Consider the following 15,269-nt stretch of genomic DNA (forward strand, 5'->3'; position numbering starts at 1 on the left):
TACTATTTTCTGGTGCAGAGATATGTGATTTGTTACTCGGTTGCTAAGGTAACCCCATCTGGTTTCTAGGCAGTTACCATAGTGATACTAATCAAGTGTGTTTGCCATCCTGAGTGAAATAAGTCAACCCGGAAGTCTCTACGTTTTTCTGATGCAGAGATATGTGATTTGTTACTCGGTTGCTAGGGTAAGCCCATGTGGTTGCTAGGAAGTTACCATAGTGATACTAATGAAGTCTCCTTGTCATCCTGATTGAAATAAGTCAACCCGGAAGTCTCTATGTTTTTGTGATGCAGAGATATGTGATTTGTTACTCGGTTGCTAGGGTAACCCCATCTGGTTGCTAGGCAGTTACCATAGTGATACTAATCAAGTGTCCTTGCCATCCTGATTGAAATAAGTCAACCCGGAAGTCTCTTCAATTTTCTGGTGCAGAGATATGTGATTTGTTACTCGGTTGCTAGGGTAACCCCTCCTTGTTGCTAGGCAGTTACCATAGTGATCATAATCAAGTGTCTTTGCCATCCTGATTGAAATAAACCAACCCAGAAGTATCTACGTTTTTCTGATGCAGAGATATGTGATTTGTTACTTGGTTGCTAGGGTAACCCCATATGGTTGCTAGGCAGTTACCATAGTGATACTAATGAAGTCTCCTTGCCATCCTGAGTAAAATAAGTCAACCCGGAAATCTCTACAATTTTCTGGTGGAAAGATATGTGATTTGTTACTCGGTTGCTAGGTTAACCCCATCTGGTTTCTAGGCAGTTACCATAGTGATACTAATCAAGTCTCCTGGCCATCCTGATTAAAAAAAATCAACCCAGAATTCTCTTCAATTTTCTGGTGCAGAGATATGTGATTTGTTACTCGGTTGCTAGGGTAACCCCTCCTTGTTGCTAGGCAGTTACCATAGTGATCATAATCAAGTGTCTTTGCCATCCTGATTGAAATAAACCAACCCAGAAGTATCTACGTTTTTCTGATGCAGAGATATGTGATTTGTTACTTGGTTGCTAGGGTAACCCCATATGGTTGCTAGGCAGTTACCATAGTGATACTAATGAAGTCTCCTTGCCATCCTGAGTAAAATAAGTCAACCCGGAAGTCTCTACTGTTTTCTAGTGCAGAGATATGTGATTTGTTACTCGGTTGCTAGGGTAACCCCATCTGGTTGCTAGGCAGTTACCATAGTGATAGTAATCAAGTGTCCTTGCCATCCTGAGTGAAATAAATCAACCCAGAGGTCTGTGATATTTTCTGGTGCAGAGATATGTGATTTGTTACTTGGTTGCTAGGGTAACCCCATCTGGTTGCTAGGCAGTTACCATAGTGATAGTAATAAAGTGTCCTTGCCATCCTGAATGAAATAAATCAACCCAGAGGTCTGTACTATTTTGTGGTGCAGAGATATGTGATTTGTTACTCGGTTGCTAGGGTAACCCCATCTGGTTGCTAGGCAGTTACCATAGTGATACTAATCAAGTGTCCTTGCCAGCCTGATTGAAATAAGTCAACCCGGAAGTCTCTATGTTTTTGTGATGCAGAGATATGTGATTTGTTACTCGGTTGCTAGGGTAAGCCCATCTGGTTGCTAGGCAGTTACCATAGTGATACTAATGAAGTGTCCTTTCCATCCTGATTGAAATAAGTCAACCCGGAAGTCTCTACGTTTTTCTGATGCAGAGATATGTGATTTGTTACTCGGTTGCTAGGGTAACCCCATCTGGTTGCTAGGCAGTTACCATAGTGATACTAATCAAGTCTCCTTGCCATCCTGATTGAAATAAATCAACCCAGAAGTCTCTCTGATTTTCTGGTGCAGAGATATAGTTACTGCTAAACGGTTGCTAGGGTACTCTGTTTAGTTGCTAGGGAGTGGCTTGGCAGCTGCCAATCATGAATCTCCAAAGGCTGCTTGTCAGTATGAATGATATAAACCAACTCCCATGCCTCTGTGACATTCAGAATGGAAGATATCCCTCTATGGATTTTGGTTGTTAAGGTGCTCGACAATGGTTGCTAGGGAGGGGCTAGGAAGTGTTGATTTGATGCATGATTGGCTGTTTGCTGTCCCGAGTCAAACGAGACCACCCTTGTGTTTCTATGACACTTCTATCCGGAGATATCCCTTTGATATGTTTCAATAGAAGTCTATGGGACTTGTTGCTAAGGTGCTCTTAATGGTTGCTAGGGCGTGGCTTGATAGCTTCACAATGATCCTGAGAGACTGATTGGTCGTCTGAGTAAAATGAGCCCACCCCCTCGTCTCTATGACACTGTGATCCAGAGCTATGTTCAATACAAATCCCTATGCCTTTTCATTTCATGGGCCGTCCTACACCATTATAAGTCAATTGGGGCATTTTTGGGCAGCTCCTGCCCCCAGGGGTGCAACTTTTACCCCATATTGAGGTATGCTCTTACAGAGCCTGCCAGCCTCTTCAAATGTGGCAAATCACACGTTTCTACGAAATCCTCGCTTGGAGCTGTGACGCGTCAAAGTTTGTCTCAATGTTAAGTCTATGTGATTTTTCGGCCGCTTTTTTGCCCCTGGGGCAAATACCGTACCCCCGATCGCTTATAAAAGTCATAGCACACGTGTCCTCAATAGGCCGTTCGATTTGACACCTCATTCGTGGGTCTACGCCAAACGGTGCGGGACGAGTTAGGTGCCGAAGTTTTGTTAAGAGATATAAAAATAAAAATAAAAATAAAAATAATAAGTATGTGAGATTACAATAGTGATGCTTTGCAAGCACCACTAACTAGATAGGTACATTTCCTGAAGAAAATGTGAGTGGTGCTTGCCGTGGCAAAACTCGTCAAACAGCATGTTGTAACTTGAAAAGAACAAAAATTATGGTCATAAATAAATCAACCCAGAAGTCTGTATGATTTTCTGGTGCAGAAATATGTGATTTGTTACTCGGTTGCTAGGGTAAGCCCATGTGGTTGCTATGCAGTTACCAAGGTAATACAATACATGGCTCCTTTCCATCCTGAGTGAAATAAGTCAACCCGGAAGTCTGTAGTGTTTTCTGGTGCAGAGATATGTGATTTGTTACTCGGTTGCTAGGGTAACCCCATCTGGTTGCTAGGCAGTTACCATAGTGATACTAATCAAGTGTCCTTGCCATCCTGATTGAAATAAGTCAACCCGGAAGTCTCTACGTTTTTCTGATGCAGAGATATGTGATTTGTTACTCGGTTGCTAGGGTAACCCCATCTGGTTGCTAGGCAGTTACCATAGTGATACTAATGAAGTGTCCTTGCCATCCTGATTGAAATAAATCAACCCGGAAGTCTGTACTCTTTTCTGGTGCCGAGATATGTGATTTGTTTCTCGGTTGCTAGGGTAACCCCATCTGGTTGCTAGGCAGTTACCATAGTGATAGTAATCAAGTGTCCTTGCCATCCTGAGTGAAATAAATCAACCCGGAAGTCAGTACTATTTTCTGGTGCAGAGATATGTGATTTGTTACTCGGTTGCTAGGGTAACCCCATCTGGTTGCTAGGCAGTTACCATAGTGATAGTAATCAAGTGTCCTTGCCATCCTGATTGAAATAAGTCAACCCGGAAGTCTCTACGTTTTTCTGATGCAGAGATATGTGATTTGTTACTCGGTTGCTAGGGTAACCCCATCTGGTTGCTAGGCAGTTACCATAGTGATACTAATCAAGTGTCCTTGCCATCCTGATTGAAATAAGTCAACCCAGAAGTCTCTACGTTTTTCTGATGCAGAGATATGTGATTTGTTACTCGGTTGCTAGGGTAACCCCATCTGGTTGCTAGGCAGTTACCATAGTGATACTAATGAAGTGTCCTTGCCATCCTGAGTTGAAATAAATCAACCTGGAAGTCTGTACTCTTTTCTGGTGCCGAGATATGTGATGTGTTTCTCGGTTGCTAGGGTAACCCCATCTGGTTGCTAGGCAGTTACCATAGTGATACTAATCAAGTGTCCTTGCCATCCTGATTGAAATAAATCAACCCGGAAGTCTGTACGTATTTTCTGATGCAGAGATATGTGATTTGTTACTCGGTTGCTAGGGTAACCCCATCTGGTTGCTAGGCAGTTACCATAGTGATACTAATCAAGTGTCCTTGCCATCCTGATTGAAATAAGTCAACCCGGAAGTCTCTACGTTTTTCTGATGCAGAGATATGTGATTTGTTACTCGGTTGCTAGGGTAACCCCATCTGGTTGCTAGGCAGTTACCATAGTGATACTAATGAAGTCTCCTTGCCATCCTGATTGAAATAAGTCAACCCGGAAGTCTCTACGTATTTTCTGATGCAGAGATATGTGATTTGTTACTCGGTTGCTAGGGTAAGCCCATCTGGTTGCTAGGCAGTTACCATAGTGATACTAATCAAGTGTCCTTGCCATCCTGATTGAAATAAGTCAACCCGGAAGTCTCTACGTTTTTCTGATGCAGAGATATGTGATTTGTTACTCGGTTGCTAGGGTAACCCCATCTGGTTGCTAGGCAGTTACCATAGTGATACTTATCAAGTCTCCTTGCCATCCTGATTGAAATAAATCAACCCAGAAGTCTCTCTGATTTTCTGGTGCAGAGATATAGTTACTGCTAAACGGTTGCTAGGGTACTCTGTTTAGTTGCTAGGGAGTGGCTTGGCAGCTGCCAATCATGAATCTCCAAAGGCTGCTTGTCAGTATGAATGATATAAACCAACTCCCATGCCTCTGTGACATTCAGAATGGAAGATATCCTCTATGGATTTTGGTTGCTAAGGTGCTCGACAATGGTTGCTAGGGAGGGGCTAGGAAGTGTTGAGGTGATTCATGATTGGCTGTTTTCTGTCCCGAGTCAAACGAGACCACCCTTGTGTTTCTATGACACTTCTATCCGGAGATATCCCTTTGATGTCTTTCATTAGAAGTCTATGGGACTTGTTGCTAAGGTGCTCTAAATTGTTGCTAGGGCGTGGCTTGATAGATTCAAAATGATCCTGAGATACTGATTGGTCGTCTGAGTAAAATGAGCCCGCCCCATTGTCTCTATGACACTGTGATCCAGAGCTATGTTGAATACAAATCCCAATGCCATTTCATTTCATGGGCCGTCCTACACCATTGTAAGTCAATTGGGGCATTTTTGGGCAGCTCCTGCCCCCCAGGGGTGCAACTTTTACCCCATTTTGAGGTATGCTCTTACAGAGCCTGCCAGCCTCTTCAAATGTGGCAAATCACACGTTTCTGCGAAATCCTCGCTCGGAGCTGTGACGCGTCAAAGTTTGTCGCAATGTTAAGTCTATGGGATTTTTCGGCCGCTTTTTTGCCCCTGGGGCAATTACCGTACCCCGATCGCTTATAAAAGTCATAGCACACGTGTCCTCAATAGGCCGTTCGATTTGACACCTCATTCGTGGGTCTACGCCAAACGGTGCGGGACGAGTTAGGTGCCGAAGTTTTGTTACGGAGATAGAATAATAAAAAGTATAAAAATAAAAATAAGTATGTGAGATTACAATAGTGATGCTTTGCAAGCACCACTAATAATAAGTATGTGAGATTACAATAGTGATGCTTTGCAAGCACCACTAATAATAAGTATGTGAGATTACAATAGTGATGCTTTGCAAGCACCACTAATAAGTATGTGAGATTACAATAGTGATGCTTTGCAAGCACCACTAACTAGATGGGTACATTTCCTGAAGAAAATGTGAGTGGTGCTTGCCGTGGCGAAACTCGTCAAACAGCATGCTGTAACTCGAAAAGAACAAAAATCATGGTCGTAAATAAATCAACCCGGAATTCTGTACGATTTTCTGGTGCAGAAATATGTGATTTGTTGCTCGGTTGCTAGGGTAAGCCCGTGTGGTTGCTATGCAGTTACCAAGGTAATACAGTACGTGGCTCCTTTCCATCCCGAGCGAAATAAGTCAACCCGGAAGTCTCTACGTTTTTCCGATGCAGAGATATGTGATTTGTTACTCTGTTGCTAGGGTAACCCCATGTGGTTGATAGGCAGTTACCGTAGTGATACTTATGAAGTGTCCTTGCCATCCTGATTGGAATAAATCAACCCAGAAGTCTCTCTGATTTTCTGGTGCAGAGATATAGTTGTAGCTAAACGGTTGCTAGGGTACTCTGTTTAGTTGCTAGGGAGTGGCTTGGCAGCTGGCAATCGTGAAACTTCAAAGGCTGCTTGTCAGTATGAGTGATATAAACCAACTCCCATGCCTCTGTGACATTCAGAATCGAAGATATGCCTCTATGGATTTTGGTTGCTAAGGTGCTCGACAATGGTTGCTAGGGAGGGGCTAGGAAGTGTTGAGGTGATTCATGATTGGCTGTTTGCTGCCCCGAGTCAAACGAGACCACCCTTGTGTTTCTATGACGCTTCTATCCGGAGATATCCCTTTGATGTCTTTCATTAGAAGTCTATGGGACTTGTTGCTAAGGTGCTTTAAATTGTTGTTAGGGCGTGGCTTGATAGCTTCACAATGATCCCGAGAGACTGATTGGTCGTCTGAGTAAAATGAGCCCACCCCCTTGTCTCTACGACACTGTGATCCAGAGCTATGTTCAATACAAAATCCCTATTTCATGGTCCGTCCTACACCATTGTAAGTCAATGGGGGCAACTTTGGGCTGCTCCTGCCCCCCAGGGGTGCAACTTTTACCCCATATTGAGCCTGCCAGCCTCTTCAAATGTAGCAAATCACACGTTTCTGCGAAATCCTCGCTCGGAGCGTCAAAGTTTCTCGCAAAGTTTTGCGTCAAAGTTTCTCGCAATGTTAAGTCTATGGGATTTTGCGGCCGCTTTTTTGCCCCTGGGGCAAATACCGTACCCGATCGCTTACAAAAGTCATTGCACACGTGTCCTCAATAGGCCGTTCGATTTGATACCTCATTCGTGGGCACCTCTAATAATAAGTATGGCGAATAACAATAGTGATGCCTTGCCTTTGCCAAGCACCACTAATAAATAAGCCTAATAAATTCTGCTGTTTTCCCAATTCCCCAAAAATAATAATGCCAAATTTGTGTTCTTGTCGAATTTGTTTGTATTGCGTTTTGTTAATGCATTTAATGCTGCCTTAATAAAATAAAATGAAATGAAATGCAATTTTAGGTTCAAGGTGAACGTCTTGCATTACTTTATGATTTAATTACTTTTGTCTTTGTTTCTTTAAAACAAAGATATATATATATATACTACTGAACCTGCAGAGTTGTGTTCACAATGCATGCCAACTGAAATAACGCAAACTAAACTAACAGCTCCTCCCATGATAATCAGAGATAATTTGCAGCATTCTCAGAGTTCTTGCAAACGTCTCTGGTTACATGTGTAACCCTTGTTCCCTGAAAAAAGCGGAACGAGATGCTGCGCTTTTGCTAAGCGCTATAGGGAACAATCCTGCATTGTGAACAGCTGTGAATTTGTGTGTAACACGTCAATGAACATTGACCAGAATTTATAGCCTCGTCTGGTGATGATCATTAGATGCACCTGTGGCCAGGCTATAAAATAGAGGCATCACCAGCGTGTCGTCAGATATCTTTTTCTGAAGAGCAGTTCTGGGATGTCCCAGTGCGGCAAAGAAGCGCAGCATCTTGTTCCGCTTTTTTCAGGGAACAAGGGTTACACATGTAACCAGAGACGTTCCCTTTACAAAAAGCTTCACTATGATGCTGCGCTTTTGCTAAGCGCTATGGGAACACAATACCCACGCCGCCGCACTGGGGCTGTCCAGACCCCTACGGTTGTGAAGTGTGCTCACAAAACCGCGAGAGGTCTCAGACATGAGCTTGAGATGTCGACTCAAGGACGTAAGAGCCCGGAGTAGCAGAAACATCTAACACATAAAGTTTGATGAACGTGTGTGGAAAGGACCAGCCTGCCGCATCACAAACATGTTCAGGCATGAACCTGCCATAAAAACTGATGAATGTGTGCGGAGAGGACCAGCCTGCCGCATCACAAACTTGTTCAGGCATGAGCTTGGGATGTCGACTCAAGGACGTAATAGCCCGGAGTAGCATGAACATCCAAACTATAAAATCTGATGAATGTGTGCGGAGAGGACCAGCCTGACGCATCACAAACATGATGCAGAGGGAGCCCTCTAGCCAAGGCTTTAGAGGAGGCGACCCCTCTGGTGGAGGGAGCCCTGACACCTACTGGCGAAGCTTGACCACGTGCCTCATAGGCCAGGGCAATATTATCCCTCACACAATGTGACATAGTCTGCTTGGTAGCCCCCCTGTTGTGGCCCCCATAGCAGAGAAATAATTGCCCTGACTTACGCCACTGGCTAGTGCGGTGGACATAAGTCTGAAGGGCACGGACTGGGCAGAGTCCGTGAAGTCTTTCCTGCTCCGGCGTTAAAAACGGCGGGGAGCAAAAGGCTTCCAGAGTGACAGGATGTAGTGTCGAAAAAGGCACCTTAGGAAAGTAGTCAGGATGAGGATGCTGAAAAGCTTTGGCCATACCTGGGGCAAACTCCAAACAGGCCGGCAAAACAGACAGAGCCTGTAGATCCCTGATTCTCTTTAGAGAGGTAATCGCCATAAGAAAGACCATCTTGAGAGTCAGAAGTCTGTCAGACGCTGACTCTAGAGGTTCAAAGGGGGTCTCAACCAGACCCTACAGGACTATTGCTAAGTCCCATGAGGGAGTTCTGGCCCTAACAGGAGGCCTCAGTCGCCTGGCTCCAAGAATGAAGCGAGCAAGTAGAGGATGCCTCCCCAAAGGCACCCCTTCCATCAAGGCGTGGCAAGCCGAAATGGCGGCCACATAAACCCTGAGAGTAGTGGGGCATATGCCTGCTGACAGTTTTTCCTGCAGAAAGTCCAGATCTGAAACAATTTGGCAGTTAACTGGATTTGCACCATGTAAACTGCACCACTTTTTGAAGACACCACATTTATTGGTGTAGATTCTTCTGGTGGAGGGAGCCCTAGCACTAAGAATGGTCTCGATAACTTCAGGCGACAGCCCTGTGTCCCTAAGTTGGTACCCTTCAGGGGCCAAAACTGAAGTTTCCACAATTCGGGCCGGGGATGAAATATCGTCCCCTGTGCCTGAGACAGAAGGTCCCTCCTGTCCAAAATCGCCCAAGGCGAGCCATCGAGGAGAGATATCATCTCTGAGAACCAAATCCTGTTCGGCCAGTGAGGCGCTATCAGTAAGAGGCAAGACCCTTGCTGGCGAACTCTGGCCAAGACTCCCGGGAGCAGAGAAACCGGGGGAAATGCATACAGACACATGTATGTGCCATCTCGTCCAGACCCAGGGGGGCTGGGTGACTCAGAGAGAAGTAGAGGGGACATTGCGTAGTCTCTTGAGAGGCGAAGAGGTCCACTTCTGCTCTGTAAAATCTCTCCCAAATTTGTTGTACTACTACTAGTTTCCACTATCCCCTCGGTATGTTTTGTTTGTACAGAATATCTGCTCCCACATTTAGGCGTCCAGGGATATAAATTGCGAGTGACAGGAGCTTGCCCTGGGCCCAAAGGAGAATCAGGTGGTGAGAACATAGACCTCCTTGATGTTTTATGTAGGAGGTTGCTGCTGTGTTGTCCACCCGCACAAGGACATGGCAGCCTCTCAGATGTGGGAGGAAGTATTTCAGGTTCAGAAATACCGCCATCAGCTCGAGGCAGTTGATGTGCCAATCGAGCTGATGACCCTCCCATTCCCCTTGGGCTGGACGACCACTTAAGACCGCACCCCAACCCGCCAGCCCATCGTTAGCATCCTGCGACTACATGATGCACAGAGAGTGGGACCCAAGGTAAGAAACCAGGGTCTGAACCACATGGAAAGGGAACGAAGTGCTCGGTGCGTAACCCTTTTATTTGCCTTAGGGGACTGGCCCTTGGATGAAATCCCCTGGCTTTTAGCCACAGCTGAAACGGTCTCATATGGAGAAGGCCTAAAGGAATCACCGTGGACGCAGACGCCATGAGACCTAGTATTCGTTGATACTGACGAACAGTGCAACCTTGACCTAATCTGAGATTGCTCAGGGAGTTCTGGATGGACCTGACATGAGCGGGAGACAACTGTGCCCGCATCGTGATCGAGTTCCATATAATCCCTAGATAGGTAATTTCCTGGGTTGGAGAAAGAACGCTCTTTTTGACGTTGAGTCTAAGACCCAGAGAACCTAGATGAGCCAAGACGATATCTCTGTGCTGAACTGCCAGTTCTTGAGACTGTGCTAGTATCAGCCAGTCATCTAAATAATTCAGAATGCGGATGCCCTGGAGTCGCAAAGGAGCCAGTGCTGCATCCATGCATTTCGTGAATGTGCGGGGTGATAGGGCTAGGCCGAATGGAAGAACCCGAAACTTGAACGCTTCGTTCCCGAAAGCGAACCTCAGGAACTTCCTGTGCTGTGGCAGAATTCCAATATGGAAATATGCGTCCATGAGATCGAGCATGACCAGCCAATCGTGATGTTGGATCTGAGACACGACCGACTTGACAGTTAGCATCTTGAACTTGAACACCCAGACCGAGCGGTTCAAGCCTCGAAGATCTAGAATCGGACGCAACTCCCTCCCTTCTTGGGAACCAGGAAATATCTGCTGTAATAGCCTGACTCTTTCTCTGGAAGGGGAACATGTTCTATGCCCCCTTTTACCAAGAGATTTTGCAGTTCTTTCCACAATAGAGGTTCTCTGAGATGGGTACTAATTTCAACACTTCCTGTTGAGGGGGTGTTGAGTGTTCCGTGTCCTGGATTAAGGCAGGAAGCAACGGTACACCCAACTCTTTGTTGGAAGCATCTATCACCCGAAACACCAAAGGTGGCGGGAGTGAATAGGTTTCGTGAGGGTATCGGGAGGGCCGAAGTGGATGATACACGCGCCCCATCCCGAAGGGAACTACCCTCACAAGGTTGGGTACAAGACCGTCAGGGTTTCTTTCTTTTAGAAATCACAGCCCTGAGGTCTTGCTTGGGTGGCTGCTGAGGGCGACGAGCCTGTCCCCAGTCCCTACGAGGGGGAGCACGACTCGCCACGCTCTGTTTTTGAGCCTCCCTCCTAGCAGAATCGGGGCGAGGCTGGGTGGCCGACGGCCCCACCCCCTGAGTGAGGCGAGTAAGAAACTGCCCAAAGGCTTCCTCGTGGCTTTTCGCCTCCTGGAATGTGGAGATATCCGTATTCATGGCGTCTCCGAATAGACCAGAAGGCGAAACCGGGCATCGAATAAGAAAACTCTGTCTTTATCCCGGATGCCTGAAAGGTTAAGCCATAAACGCCTCTCTGTACTGACTAAAGTGGACATTGACCGGCCAATGGCACGGGCTGACTGCTTGGTCGCAGAGAGAGACAAATCTGTAGCTCGACAAAGTTCTGAAAAAGCCTCTTCGTCGAGAGTTTCACCCGCACTCAGGTCTTTTAGCAGGTCAGCCTGGTATGCCTGTAACACAGCCATGGTGTGCAGTGCAGCATCAGCCTGACCTGCCGCTTGATCATTGCTGCATCATTGAATACCCTCGCACCTCAGCACCCACGATAGTCGAATATAACGACGTCGAGGGCATGTGAACACGCAAGGTATAAGGTTTCCTCCACTAACGAGCAAGCTCATTGTGGAGGTCATCAAAGAAGGGAAGAGACTGATCAGGCGTTCCCTTCCCTTGGCCACCAGACAGAAATCTGTCCTCTAACATGGAGCGTTTGGGGGTTTCTTGGTCGCGTTGCCAGTCTAATTGAAGTCTGGCCACTGCACGAGTAACCACATCGAGTAACTCTTCAGAGGATTTTGAGTCATGCTTTGAGTGCTTGGATGTGGGTAACTCGAAATCTACAGATCCAAGAGAATCGAGGTCCCCCTCGTGAACTGAAGAGGCGCCGGAGTACGCTTCAAGATCACGCGAAGGACCAGCCGGGTCTGGGGAGAGAGCGAGCGAAAGGGACGTACCCGTCTCACGCTCCTCAGCCAGATCCATACGAGAGCCCCACGAATGAAGTGCGGGTGCTGGCTCTCGTAAGTAAGCGAGGCGAGCGTGAAGCATTCTGACCGAAAGAAGGTCACAATGCACGCACCCGCCCTGCCCCAACGCGAGAGCAGTGTGCTCTTCCCCCAAGCAAACAAAACAAAACTCATGCGTGTCCTTGTCAATCATGTAACGTTGACAAGGAAACACGCATCGTTTGCTCTGTTTCTCCGCCATTCTCTTTTTTTATATATATATATATATATAAAACTCTTTCAGAGCAGAGAGAGAAAGGAAAGAAAGTTCTGCGCACTGCTTAACAATTTCTAACTCCTAACAAAGGGAAGAAAGTTTTTTTGTTTTTTTTTAGCAGGTTTGTGAGACACACAACACAGAATGCTCTGAATGAAAAATACCTGTCCACAGGTGATCATCACCAGCCGAGGCTATAAATTCCGATCAATGTTCATTGACGTGTTAACACAAATTCACAGCTGTTCACAATGCAGGATTGTTCCCCATAGCGCTTAGCAAAAGCGCAGCATCATAGTGAAGCTTTTTGTAAAGGGAACAGTTTTCAGATGAATGAAACAGAGAAAAAGAGTGAAAACTCTTTACCTGCGCTTGTTCCACGAGACAGGCTCATTCTGCATGCCTCTGAACAAACAGCGAGTCAGACACAAGAATTGATGGCTTTTCTTTTTTCTGTTCTTAAAATATAATAAAGTGTGATTTTTTTCAAACACACATTGTGACTAACAGCATTTCTTGTCCTGTGTCACACCGAGAAAGGCCGCCCGCCTGTTGCGGGTAGATGAGCAAAATTACCCGTTCATGAAATACATTTGGACGAGGAACTCGCAAACTGGATTCAACCTTGTCGCATTTGGTGGGTGGCGCGTGCTAGTTTCACATCCTGGCCACTGTTTAATATATTTGGTGACTTCCCAGATCCATGGTTTTGCTCTTTCCCGATATTGTTGATCATCGTCTGTTCGCAATTGACATTGGGATCTTTGTAAGACATCGATTACATCGTCCTATTGCCCAGCCCTGCTATGTAGAGCTTTCAAATGAGTCACCTTTGAATTTCTGCAATTCACTGTGTTTAGAAGTCATAAAGAATTTGAACTATTTCGAGTTCAGTCTCACCTAACCTATCAACATGCCCAGTGCAATTTACGTCCTCTTCTTAGCAAGCAACCACCCATCTTAGCGCCAGCCTCCCTTGGATAACATTACAAGGTTGTAAAATTGTAAGAGAACACATTCTGCTATATGTCACATCAATACATGTTAGCTGCTAATAATAGGACTCAAGCCATTAATGTCTCAAAAGGCTATTTGTCAAATCACATTTCTTAACAAATGCACCTTAGTACAATGACTGTGCCTCTTAATAGACCCTAGAGAAGGGACAAAGAGATTGTTGTTTTCTAATCCATAAAATAAATGCATGATAAATTCCTTTCATATCCTAATACACCCTCTAAACTTGTCTACGTGTGACATGATCCTAATGTTAAAGCTGGTAGACTACAACACTTTCAACCTTGATTTAATTGGTTGAGACATAAGCCCTTTAATAACCGGGATTGCATAATGATGTTTGTATACTTTATCATGCAAGCAAAAATGGCTGATTTTAGCATGGACATGTACAGAAGGAAAGCTGATAAATTTAAAAGATTGCTATTTAAATTATGGCTGGAAGCTGAGCATGAAATCCACCTATGAATTGTTCATGACGTGGTTCGATAATGTGGAGACACAGAGAAGAATGCAGGGAGCCCCAATGCGATAATGTCCCATATTCTTATCTGCCACTGTCTCCTTTTTTCTATGTTCCTTTTCTCCTTTCCTTGCTAAGCATTGTTATGCCACTCTATCCTACCTATTTATCTCCATCTTAAGTCTCTGTCCAAGATTCCAATTGAATTAAAGGTTAATGTGTAAACTAGATTTACATTTCCAAAAAAAGCAAGAAAAGAATATTGTTTTAAGTATTTGGTAAGCTCAAGTTTTAGACTTTACAGTAGTTCTGTGTAAATGAAATGCTACATTTCAGCCTATTTGATGTTGTCATGACACTTATTATGTGTGTTGTATTCTGGTGGTCATGCATGTGAAGCACATAGTCTTTACATAAGGCAGCCATAAATGCTTAAATACATTCAATTGAAAGAAGTCAAAACCAATCAATCATAATTCAGTTTGCACTGTACAAATATTGTAATGATATCATTGGTGCTGCTTACATTTAAAATACTCAACATTCCATCAATATAAGTCAATGGGAAATGTTCAAAATTTCAACTTTTACTTAATAGTATACCGTTTACAGAAATCAAAAATAGATATAAAACCTAAGACTGAAATTATCTTAAACAAGGTTTGAATAGAGTGTGCATGTTAAGTGGTTAAAGCTGAATAACTAGTTTAATATAATGGGGTAGGTGTTTTGAACAAACCCCTAACTACAATATCTGAGAAATATCAATAATGTGCTGCCTTGCAAACACTGTAATTTTACTTGGGTTTTCATTGAACATATGTACAGGTTTTTCATAAAACATGTTAACCGGTCACAAGCCCTCTATGCTTATTTCCTCCAAACATGCTATCTGTTCTGTAAGTGTTATCTCACTCACTTATACAATTTTATACTTTGTTCATCCCTTTTCTCTTCTCTTCTCATCTCTATCACATTTTTATAATTTTACATGTTTTTGTTCAGAAAAACCTAACCCTATCCCTAAACCTGTTTTTTTTTTCTGAACAGTGCATTTCAATTTTATCATCAAAATGGTGTTAAAATAAATGAATTCATTAAAACTTAAATAAAATTAAATATACCAATTCATTTTCAATATAATATTGTATTATTTTTTATCAAATGAAATGCTTGTATACAGAACCTCACAGTACAATCCAAAATACAACACTGGAGTTATTTTCAAATACATTTCTGCATAACAGAGCATCACAAATGTAAGATATTGCTTACATTTAATACAATTACTAGTGTATTATTATTATTATTATAATAATAATAATAATAATAATAATAATAATAATAAGTACAAACCCGAATCCAAAAAAGTTGGGACAGAATGAAAAATGCTACTTATAACAAAAAGTAGTGATTTGTACATTATATTCACCCTTTGCTATTTTGAAAACACTACAACTACATATTATATGATGTTTTACCTTGTGAAATTTAAAATCAGATGATTGAAACACACTCAAAAAGTTGAGACGGGCAATGTAAGACTAAAATCAATTTGACAAGTTGAAATTACAAGGCGATGTAAAACGGAAGATGTTAAAC

The 15,269-nt window shown here is 43.8% G+C and overlaps 1 protein-coding gene across 2 annotated transcripts in view; it reads left to right on the plus strand.

Moving 5' to 3' along the window:
* LOC127646424 (gamma-aminobutyric acid receptor subunit gamma-3-like) overlaps positions 1–15,269 on the plus strand; it is a 256,679-nt gene that overhangs the window by 62,386 nt on the left and 179,024 nt on the right. The gene's annotated exons all lie outside the window — the stretch shown is intronic.

Source organism: Xyrauchen texanus, chromosome 7 (genome assembly GCF_025860055.1).
Source record: "Xyrauchen texanus isolate HMW12.3.18 chromosome 7, RBS_HiC_50CHRs, whole genome shotgun sequence".
Lineage (NCBI taxonomy): Eukaryota > Metazoa > Chordata > Actinopteri > Cypriniformes > Catostomidae > Xyrauchen > Xyrauchen texanus.